This window comes from Carettochelys insculpta, chromosome 9 (assembly GCF_033958435.1).
Source record: "Carettochelys insculpta isolate YL-2023 chromosome 9, ASM3395843v1, whole genome shotgun sequence".
NCBI lineage: Eukaryota > Metazoa > Chordata > Testudines > Carettochelyidae > Carettochelys > Carettochelys insculpta.
In genome coordinates, this window is record NC_134145.1 from 18,873,618 (window position 1) to 18,883,193 (window position 9,576).

Sequence of the window (9,576 nt, forward strand, 5' to 3'; positions counted from 1 at the left end):
GGAGGACTCTATGGCTGCGTCTACACGTGCACGCTACTTCGAAGTAGCGGCACCAACTTCGAAATAGCGCCCGTCGCGTCTACACGCGTCGGGCGCTATTTCGAAGTTAACTTCGACGTTAGGCGGCGAGACGTCGAAGTCGCTAACCTCATGAGGAGATAGGAATAGCGCCCTACTTCGACGTTCAACGTCGAAGTAGGGACCGTGTAGACGATCCGCGTCCCGCAACGTCGAAATTGCCGGGTCCTCCATGGCGGCCATCAGCTGGGGGGTTGAGAGATGCTCTCTCTCCAGCCCCTGCGGGGCTCTATGGTCACCGTGGGCGGCAGCCCTTAGCCCAGGGCTTCTGGCTGCTTCTGCGGCAGCTGGGGATCTATGCTGCAGGCACAGGGTCTGCAACCAGTTGTCAGCTCTGTGGATCTTGTGTTGTTTAGTGCAACTGTGTCTGGGAGGGGCCCTTTAAGGGAGTGGCTTGCTGTTGAGTCCGCCCTGTGACCCTGTCTGCAGCTGTGCCTGGCATCTCTATTTCGATGTGTGCTACTTTGACGTGTAGACGTTCCCTCGCTGCGCCTATTTCGATGTTGGGCTGAGCAACGTCGAAGTTGAACATCGACGTTGCCGGCCCTGGAGGACGTGTAGACATTATTCATCGAAACAGACTATTTCGATGTTGGCTGCACGTGTAGACATAGCCTAAGCTTCCCCAGCTGGAAGTGCGGGGAACTGATAGCTGCTTGCACATAGGGAGCATGACCTGCCTTATCTCTCCCACTTGCATGAGCAGCTCTGTAGTGCCTAAATGCAAGGGTGGAAAAAGACCTCTTGTGGATAGTTCTGCATAGCAATGGTCTCTCCAGTAGAAGCTAACTTGTTAGCTAACTGATGTGGTAACAGGGCCAGGTTTTCATGGTGAGGAGAGTGCACACACGTACATATGTGCACCATAATGGCCCGTGGTGTTTTGCTGGCCCACGTTGACAGACTTCCAGAGGAGTTGGGGGAGCGGGGAGGAGAACGGGATGAGGGTGAGAGTCAGTCACTTCAAGCAAACAAACAAAAGGCAGAAGAGATGCTGTACAATGTCCCCCAGGTAGTTAGCAGCTCATGCAACTGCCGTCCTTATTCATCTCCAGAACTGGCCCTGTGTGTACACACACCTGTATGTACACATGGATACATTGATCACTTAGGAGTACAGCACCTTTCCCATTTATATGTGTATATTTAGCATAAGGAGAGCTGCCGTCATCCCTGCTTGGTGTGATGAAAGCTCCCTTTCCAGTTTAAATGCCTTGATGCAGGGCTGCCAACAGGGTGGGGATGAATTGCAAAGGGGGTGCGTGCCCCAGGGCCAGCAAATTTAAAAGGCACAGTGCTCTGGGCTGCTGCTACAGTGGCTGCGACGGTGTCCAGAGTCCCAGGCCCTTTAAATCAATGTCAGAGCCTTGGGGGGGCCCTGACATCTGGCTGCCCCTTGCCCTGTCTCTTCATGCCAGGGCCGAGCCCCTGGCACATTGCCCTGGGTCCTGCCTTTATGAATAAAACAATGTGCTGTAGAATCAATATGTCCATTAACCAAACTTAGTTGTGTTGGGTAGTGACGTACAAGAAGCCCCAACATATGGGTGATAGTGAATGTAGAGTGGTTGCTTCAGTGGGATTTGCATTTAAATGAATATGTAACAGAGGAGGCAGAGCTGTAACAGGGATTATTTTTTTTAAAAGTTCATGGATTCCTTCCAAGTAAATTCTCCAGAGTGAGACGTTTATCAGTATAGGTGAAGGTTCAGGCCTAGCTTGCTTTACACTGTCCCTTTTAAATAAACAAGAAAGCATCTACCATAGTTCCAAGCGAATAACGTCTGTCAATCAAGGGAAGTGTTAAGTAGTAGTAATATAAAAAAGTATTGTCAAAAGTAAGATCAGCTGTAAGCAGTACAGTAAACCCTGGATTTAACGCACTAATGGGGGGAAGGTGTGTCCGTTAATGCCAAAAGTCTATTATATCCGAATGGTTGTACCGTATGATGCTGCACTGACCTTCCCAGCTCATCACTCATGCCTGTCCTCTCCGTCCCCCACTCCTGCCCCATTCTTCCCCTCACACCTCCATCCTCCTCTCCCAATTACCAGGAGAGGAGCTGAATGCCGGCCTGGCTCCTTCCATCTCCTGCAGCTCTCAGTGCTGTGGCTCCTCCAGCCCCTGGCTCCGAGCCGCCCGCGTGAAGGTAGAGTGTTCCGCCCCCAGCCTGCCAGCGGGCAGCAGCTTCCAATGCCAGGGCTGCTGCTCAGTGCCATTGCTGGCAACGGTGGCTGGGTGCCAACATGCTCCCACGCAGACGGGGTTGGAAGAGGAGAGCTCCTGCACCCCACTCAGTGGCTGCAGTGGCCCCTCCAGCCCAGGCAGCACCTCTGGTGAGTCTCCGGCATTTATTTAGGGAGGGCCGTCGGACAGCGCCTGTTATTTCCGAAGTCCGTTATATTGGAGTCTGTTGAATTGGGGATTTACTGTAGATCTAGCTACACATTTAGGGCAGTACGATAACAGGAACTGAACTTCTTATAGGTTGTATAGCCTCATTTGTGGGGTTTTGTCTGGGCAAAATAAAACAAAGGGAAATAGAAGGGGCAAATGTTTGGAGTTGCTTTTTGGAAAATGTGGTTCTAGTAGCGACGGCACCAGAATAAAGTACCATTACATTTCTGTCCTATTTCACGAGGCCCCATTTTAGAAAAGCAACGTTAAGTAGCTAGTGTGGTCAAATGGAAAACCAGTAATGATTGGGAGCCAACGGGTTCTTCCTATACTTTAAACTCTACTGAGATGAAGATTCTCTTTGAGCTCAAGCTACTCAGATCACCTATTTGTCTCAGTGAACCCTGTGGAGGACCTGTAAGAAGTAGTTTCTGAGAATATTGGGCATTGCATCTCAACTGAATTTTCTATGATAAATTGTAAAAATAAAAATCTAAACTTATTATTAAATATTATTTTCTACTCTCAAATAACTATTTTTATATTGAGAATTTTTCAGTTAGTAATTATCTGGAAGAACCTCTAAGCAGTATTCAAATGTGTAAAGCTGTTGAGTTTAGATACTCCAAAATGTTTACCCAAAAGCAACATAAGTGATTTTACAGCACCAGCAAAAACTTTGAGCTGTGTCATAAAACTTTAACTAGGAAATGCTGTAGAGTGAAAGGGCTCTGAGCAGCTTTTTTATATTTTGAAAGGTAACTAGCGCTTTGGGGTGCTTGAGTTTCTAGGTACGTGACATGAGACCGTAGAGGTCTGAGGTTCAGAGGATGGGGTATGTCCTATTTTTTGAAAATTAAGTATCTCAGGTTGAGCACCCAAAATCACTACTCATTTGAGAATTTAGGCAATCAAAGGTCTGTTACAAAGATCACTGAAGTCAGTGTTCTTGACTTCAGTGACTTTTTGGTCTGGCTCACTGATGTGCCCTAAGGACAAAATCTTGTACATGGCATTAGACATGCAGGTTTAAGGATAGCACTAGTAAAATGAATTAAAAACTCATACTAACATCCAGGTAAATATATCAGTTGCCAGCTGCCCAGTTCGACAACACACAAAGAATTAAATTTATCCTGTCCTGCACAAATATCTGACGACATGAAATTTGTGGGGAGAATTCTCCAAGGTCTGGGAGGGATAGTATTTCATCACTTGAGTGGCAAGCAGACCTAGGTGTTTCAATTCAGCCCTTCTGACTGCTATTCATTTAAATCCTGTATCTCCCTTCATAGCTTCTGACCACCCCAAGCCATGAAACCCGTGTGGTTCTGCTATTCTGAGGTAACCTTGCCTGGATTCTACATGCATGCCAGAATACGGTGGAGTCCCATTGGGCACATGTGCAGCAAGGATGGGACAGGGAAGGAGCAGTTGCAAGGCTGGTAGCACCACAAGCCTTTGCTTCCTGTTAATCAATGTGGCAGAAGTGCTGTGAGCTGTGGCATCCTCATTACAAAGACCAATGTATGGTAAATAGGACAAGATGGCATATCCCACTGAGTTTCATTTTGTTTTCAATTCTGGGTATTTGTGCAAAATTTTCACATGACCAAAACTAGTGGGAGACATTTGAAGTAAATGGAGAGCTGCTGCATGTTTTACAAATCCTGGTGTTGGTCACTGCTATGAGGCCGTAATCCAGGAAGACACTTAAGCACAGGTATAGCTTTATGCATGTGAGTAATCCCATTTACTTCAAAGAGGCTAAGGGTTTTCCTGGATTGGACCCTAAATCCAAAGGGATTCTCCTGCTGGTTCTGTGAATAAATATATAATAGAATGAGTGAGCTGAGACTTCTACCACTGATCTTAATTGGCTCAGTAGGAAATAACATGGCTAAGTATCCCTGCAATAAACACCTCCAGTGTGAAATCACATCTTCCACCTGGCCCTTCTCTCTGCTGCCTCTTCAACTTCCCTTCCTGCAATGCCTCTTAAACTCAGAGCACTGCACCCTTCCATTTACATATTGCTGATCAAAACCATACTGTAAATTGTGAGAGAGTTTTTATTTAATTAAGGGAAGGAACGAAAGCTTGTATGGACAGCTACTGTCCAGTTTCTATAATTTATGTAGTCCCTTATGTGTTGAATGTTTTATCCTTTTTTTGCTTAATCAACTTCCAAACCACTTCTAAATGCCTATATTTTTGACAGCACAAATACGATTCTTTCCTTGACCTTGCAGAGTAAGGCAGGATAAATCTGTACCATGCCATTCTACTACATAGCATCTGCAGTTTCATCCGTATAAAACATGCGATCCCACTCTCTAGCTCTACGCTCTTCTGTGAAAAGGAAACACCTGCATAGTCTGGATCCACCATCTGCTACCCTCTGTCTCTGCTCTCCTTTAATCCCCTGTAATTATTACAGTGAAGGCTTGTGGTGTGTGCCATTGCTTTCTTTGACAGTGGGGATTAAGAGTTGGCAGCAGTTATGCATTCCTGTTCTTGAAATTACTCTTAATGAGTTTCCTTCAATCTTTCCCCATTCTGTTGCACTTTAACAGAAATTGAATATCTGTCATGTCACCTCAGCTAATTGGTTTTCAATCCAACCTTCCCACATTAACAACAGCCTCACAAAACTTAACATGTCTAGGTTGGCAATGTATTCATTTTAAGTGTGAGTAAAATTGTTAGTGTCTTATTAATGAGAAGAATGGACAAGCTGATTTTGTGCATAAGCAGGTACAGTTACAAAATTCTTTTGGAAGGATCATTCACCTCATTAGCTCACAATTCAGAAAGCTATAAGGGGAATGTCATAGAAAAACAAGGGAGCGACTCCTGCTATTTTCTTTGATTTTTTTTCCCCATTTGTTTTGCTTGCTTCTCTGTGCTCCACTCTATACAGAATTCTGGACCAGTCAGCTGAGTGATCATCCATCTGTAGGTCTGCTGTAAATTTCAAATAGCCTTTTGTTCTTGATCTCAGGGTGGAAGTTTGTTCATCAGAGATTTGAGGTCAGATTCACCTCTGTAAGTGAATACAAATCCACTGAACCTTCTTACATCAGTAATGAGTTTGGTCCTCTGAATGCACATCTGGTGGCCCCTAGTCTACATGCTATGTTGAACTCATATGGGAAGGGGGTTCTGGATGTCATTTGCATGTGCAGCAATGGAACCTAGATCCCATACAAATACAGGATACCTTAATATGAGTTCAGCAGCTAGAATAGGGACATATAAGAAACATCCTGTATTGGTTGCATTGGGCCAGATATTTTGCCACGTGTAAGTTTAAGAAGTAGCTGAAGTAACAACACAGTGTAAAACAGCTCTGTGTTGAGCCAACCAGTCCTCTGGGTAAGCCACACGCAGAGGTGGAGGGGATCATAGAATCACAGAAATGTAAGTCAGAAAGGGACCTCAAGAATAGGGTTGTCTACTTTCCCAGCCAGAGAGGTCATACACCATGTACAGCAACGGTATCCGGTTCAGGAGAGTTAGCAACTCTATTCAAGAAGTAAACTCCAGCAACCTGTATTGAGACAGCACTTAGGAAGCTTCTCCGATCTGATACTACAAACCCCCAGTGATGGAAATTCTACAGCTTCCCTTGGAAGTCTGTTCCAGTGCTTAACTATGCCTATAGTTAAGAGGTTTTTCCTGCTATCTAATGTAAATCTTCCTTGTTGCAGATGAATCCCCATTATTTCTTGTCCTATCTTCAGTGGATACGGAGAACGATTGATCTCCATCCCCTTCATAACAGTGCTTAACGTATTTGAAGGCTTTTATCGCATTTGAAGGTGACTGACATATACAAGAGGCAAAATATTCAAGCAAATGTTTCCTGCTCCATATCTCTCCTCCTGAGCAGAACTTCCTGCAGTTTGACACCTCTTTTCTATTGCTAGCCTAGGGAAGCTACTGCAGGCCAAGAATGAGAGAAAGATAAGGAAGAAAGTGATGGTCAGGCAGAGGGAACCAGCCATCATCCTGCGGGGAGCTGAATGAATGGGGCAGGGAAGGAGGTTGGCTGAGGGATGCAGTTCTTCTCTTCTTCAACTTGATAAACTCTATTTTCATCCCCCGGTTGACAGTATCACTCAGTCAGCCTTACATGGATCTTGGGTAAATGGACTCCTGGGTTCAGCCCCAGTAAAGAGAAGGCTTAGCACTTAGGCAGCCCTCTACATTCAGAGAGAAAAAAAGTACCCTCAGGATGAGTGAAAGGATTGTGGCTGTGGAGCACAGGTGTGCTATAGAGGTCCTTAGGGCACTATATACAGATGTACCATAAACTATGATTGATGCAGAAAAAGTACAGCATATAGGTACTGGCAGTAAAATACCTTCCTCTCAATATACCTCAACTTTTCTAAGAAAAATTCAGTTTTAACTCTTCATTTGCCAGTGCTGAGGTTGCCAGTAAGTTTGCAAACTCAACTGAGTGATTTTTATGCTGTGGTTACTTATCCCCCAGGAAAGTCTTTCAGTTTAAATTGTCTGGTAACACCTAGGAGGAACATCTATGAGTTTTGAAGTAAATAACCATGCACCTTAGAACTAAAAGCTTGCAAATCTATTTTGGATAGCATTTAAGATTATAGCCCAGTTATGTTAAAACTATATTTATTAATCAAACATGGAGTTACTGCTGTTATGAGTCATTTATGATGAAGCTTAGATATCCATTTTATTTTATTTTTGTATTTCAATTCATGTTATAAGTAACAGGAATCATTTAAAATAACAAGAATTGCTTTTTCATATATTCTGTATATTTGTGGATTAGTTTGTTCAGTTTGACCCATTGTTTTGTATAATTATCCTTAACTTTGAATGTGTGTAGTAGAACTTTGGGGAGCTTTTCCTTGCCAAAACTGTGAACTAAATTTTTATGTACCTTTCACTTTTGGAACATTTTCATTTATGTAAGTAATTTTTTTTCTTCTCAGAATTGTAGCTTTAAATGGCACTTTATTCAGATGGCAGAGTAATTTTGTATTTATTTTTGTGAATAAAATGCTAATTGTTGAAGTTATATTTAAATACCAGAGTGTATTATTTAAATAGAACAGCAGAGCCATTAGAATTTTACTTTCATTGCATACATAGCACAACTGACCATGACAATGACATAGATCCTGTATTATATATACACTACTAGGGTGCGTCTAGACTACAGTGATCTTTTGAAAGAAGTTCTTCAGGAAGATCTCGCCTGAAGAACTTTGAAAGAGCTCATCCACACACAAAAAAGCAGATCAAAAAAGTGATCTGCTCTTTCAATAGAGAGCATCCACACAACCCCACTCTTTCAAAAGAACGGGCCAGGGATCGAAAAATCTGATGTCATGAGGACTGCTCTTTCAAAAGAAAAGGGCCTCTGGGGCATCTACACATTTTTTTTCTGTGAGGAAGAGGGCCACCAGAAAAAGTGCTGCGTTCTATCAATTTCAGATCAAAAGAGTGCATTTTGTTTACTGACGCTCTGCGGGTTCATTCGGAAAAGGCCAGTTTTTTTTTTTTTCAAAAGAACTTGCTAGTGTAGATGGAGCCCTAGAATATAATCTTCTCCAGTTCTGTGGATCATTTCTTAATGTATCCTTTCCTTCTATGGCAACTATACTGCTTGGTTATATGGTGAAAGTCCCTATGTGGCAGAATTAAGGAAATGAGATTTAAAGAAACAAAACAACACACTACTTGACTTTATTACAGTGAGTGAGGGAGTATGGTTATGTTCTTTTATTTCATATCACCTGCTTTAATTTTCTCTATCTTGGTGCAGGGTTTACAAGCTCTATCCTTACTGCCTCCTGCTCCCACTGCTCTAATCTCTCCAGGTCACTTTGCTATTTGGTCCTAGTTGCTCCAGTGTTCGCTATCTTTTCCAATTTTTGTGCTATCAACTTACTTGGTCCTGGATGAATTTATACCAAAGACACAAATCAACTGAAGGGCATGGGATGTACCTCAGTTGCTCAAAAATACTTTCCAGAAACCTTTTCAAGAGCCTGAACAATAACGCATCTAGTAAGAAGTGTCATTAGGTGAACACCAACAGGAGCTTTCCTTGAGTGAGAGAAGCACCAGCATGAAGCATTAGCCAGTGCTCCAGAAGATAGCAGTGGTCCATGGACTGCAGTTTAAGAACAATAGCTCTAATCATATGCTTTCTGCAATGAAATCACTATATATTTTTCCATAGTTGTAATATGAGACTCAGCACGCATAGCCGCGGAACTATTGAAATGGGCTTATTTGCTGCAACTGAGTTATATATTCTGCAATTCTTTAGTCCTTAGGTAGGTAGGCATCCTTCAGTCTGCATAGACTATGGATCGCACCCTTTATAGTTTCAATTGAGGACTTCATTTACAGCGTCTACTGTGACTATGAAGACCCACATGAGAGTGACAGTCCTTGCTGCATCTTTTGCAGATGTGGTGGATATCTGGCAAGTCTTTAGTGTGCTTTCTCTGCGCTCACTTCTCCTCTGCTAGCTGTCTGATCCTCATCTCGCCCTTCTGAAGGCCCTTGTGTAACCCCTGCCTCCATCTGCTGCGGTCGTCCGCTAGTTCTTCCCAGTTGTCCAGCTCAATGTCTACCTCTCTGAGGTCTCTCTTGCAGACATCTTTGTAGCGCAACTGGGGGCGTCCGGGAGGTCTTTTGCCAGAGGCTAGCTCACCATACAGGATGTCTTTTGGAATCCTTCCATCATTCATCCTGTGGACGTGGCCAAGCCAGCGGAGTCGACGCTGCCTGAGGAGGGTGTGCATAGTTGGGATTCCAGCTTGCTCGAGGATGGCGGTGTTGGTCACTCTGTCCTTCCATGATATTCCAAGGATGCGCCTGAGGCAGCGCAAGTGGAAGACATTCAGCCTCTTTTCCTGGCAGACATACAGGGTCCAAGTCTCGCTGCCATAAAGGAGGGTGCTGAGGATGCAGCTCAGTGTCCAATGACAGGGTGTCAGTGATGGTGGACCCGAGGTAAACGAACTCATGGACGACCTCTAACGTATAGTTGTCAATGCTGATTGATGGGGATTCAGCAACATCCTGACCGAGTACGTTTG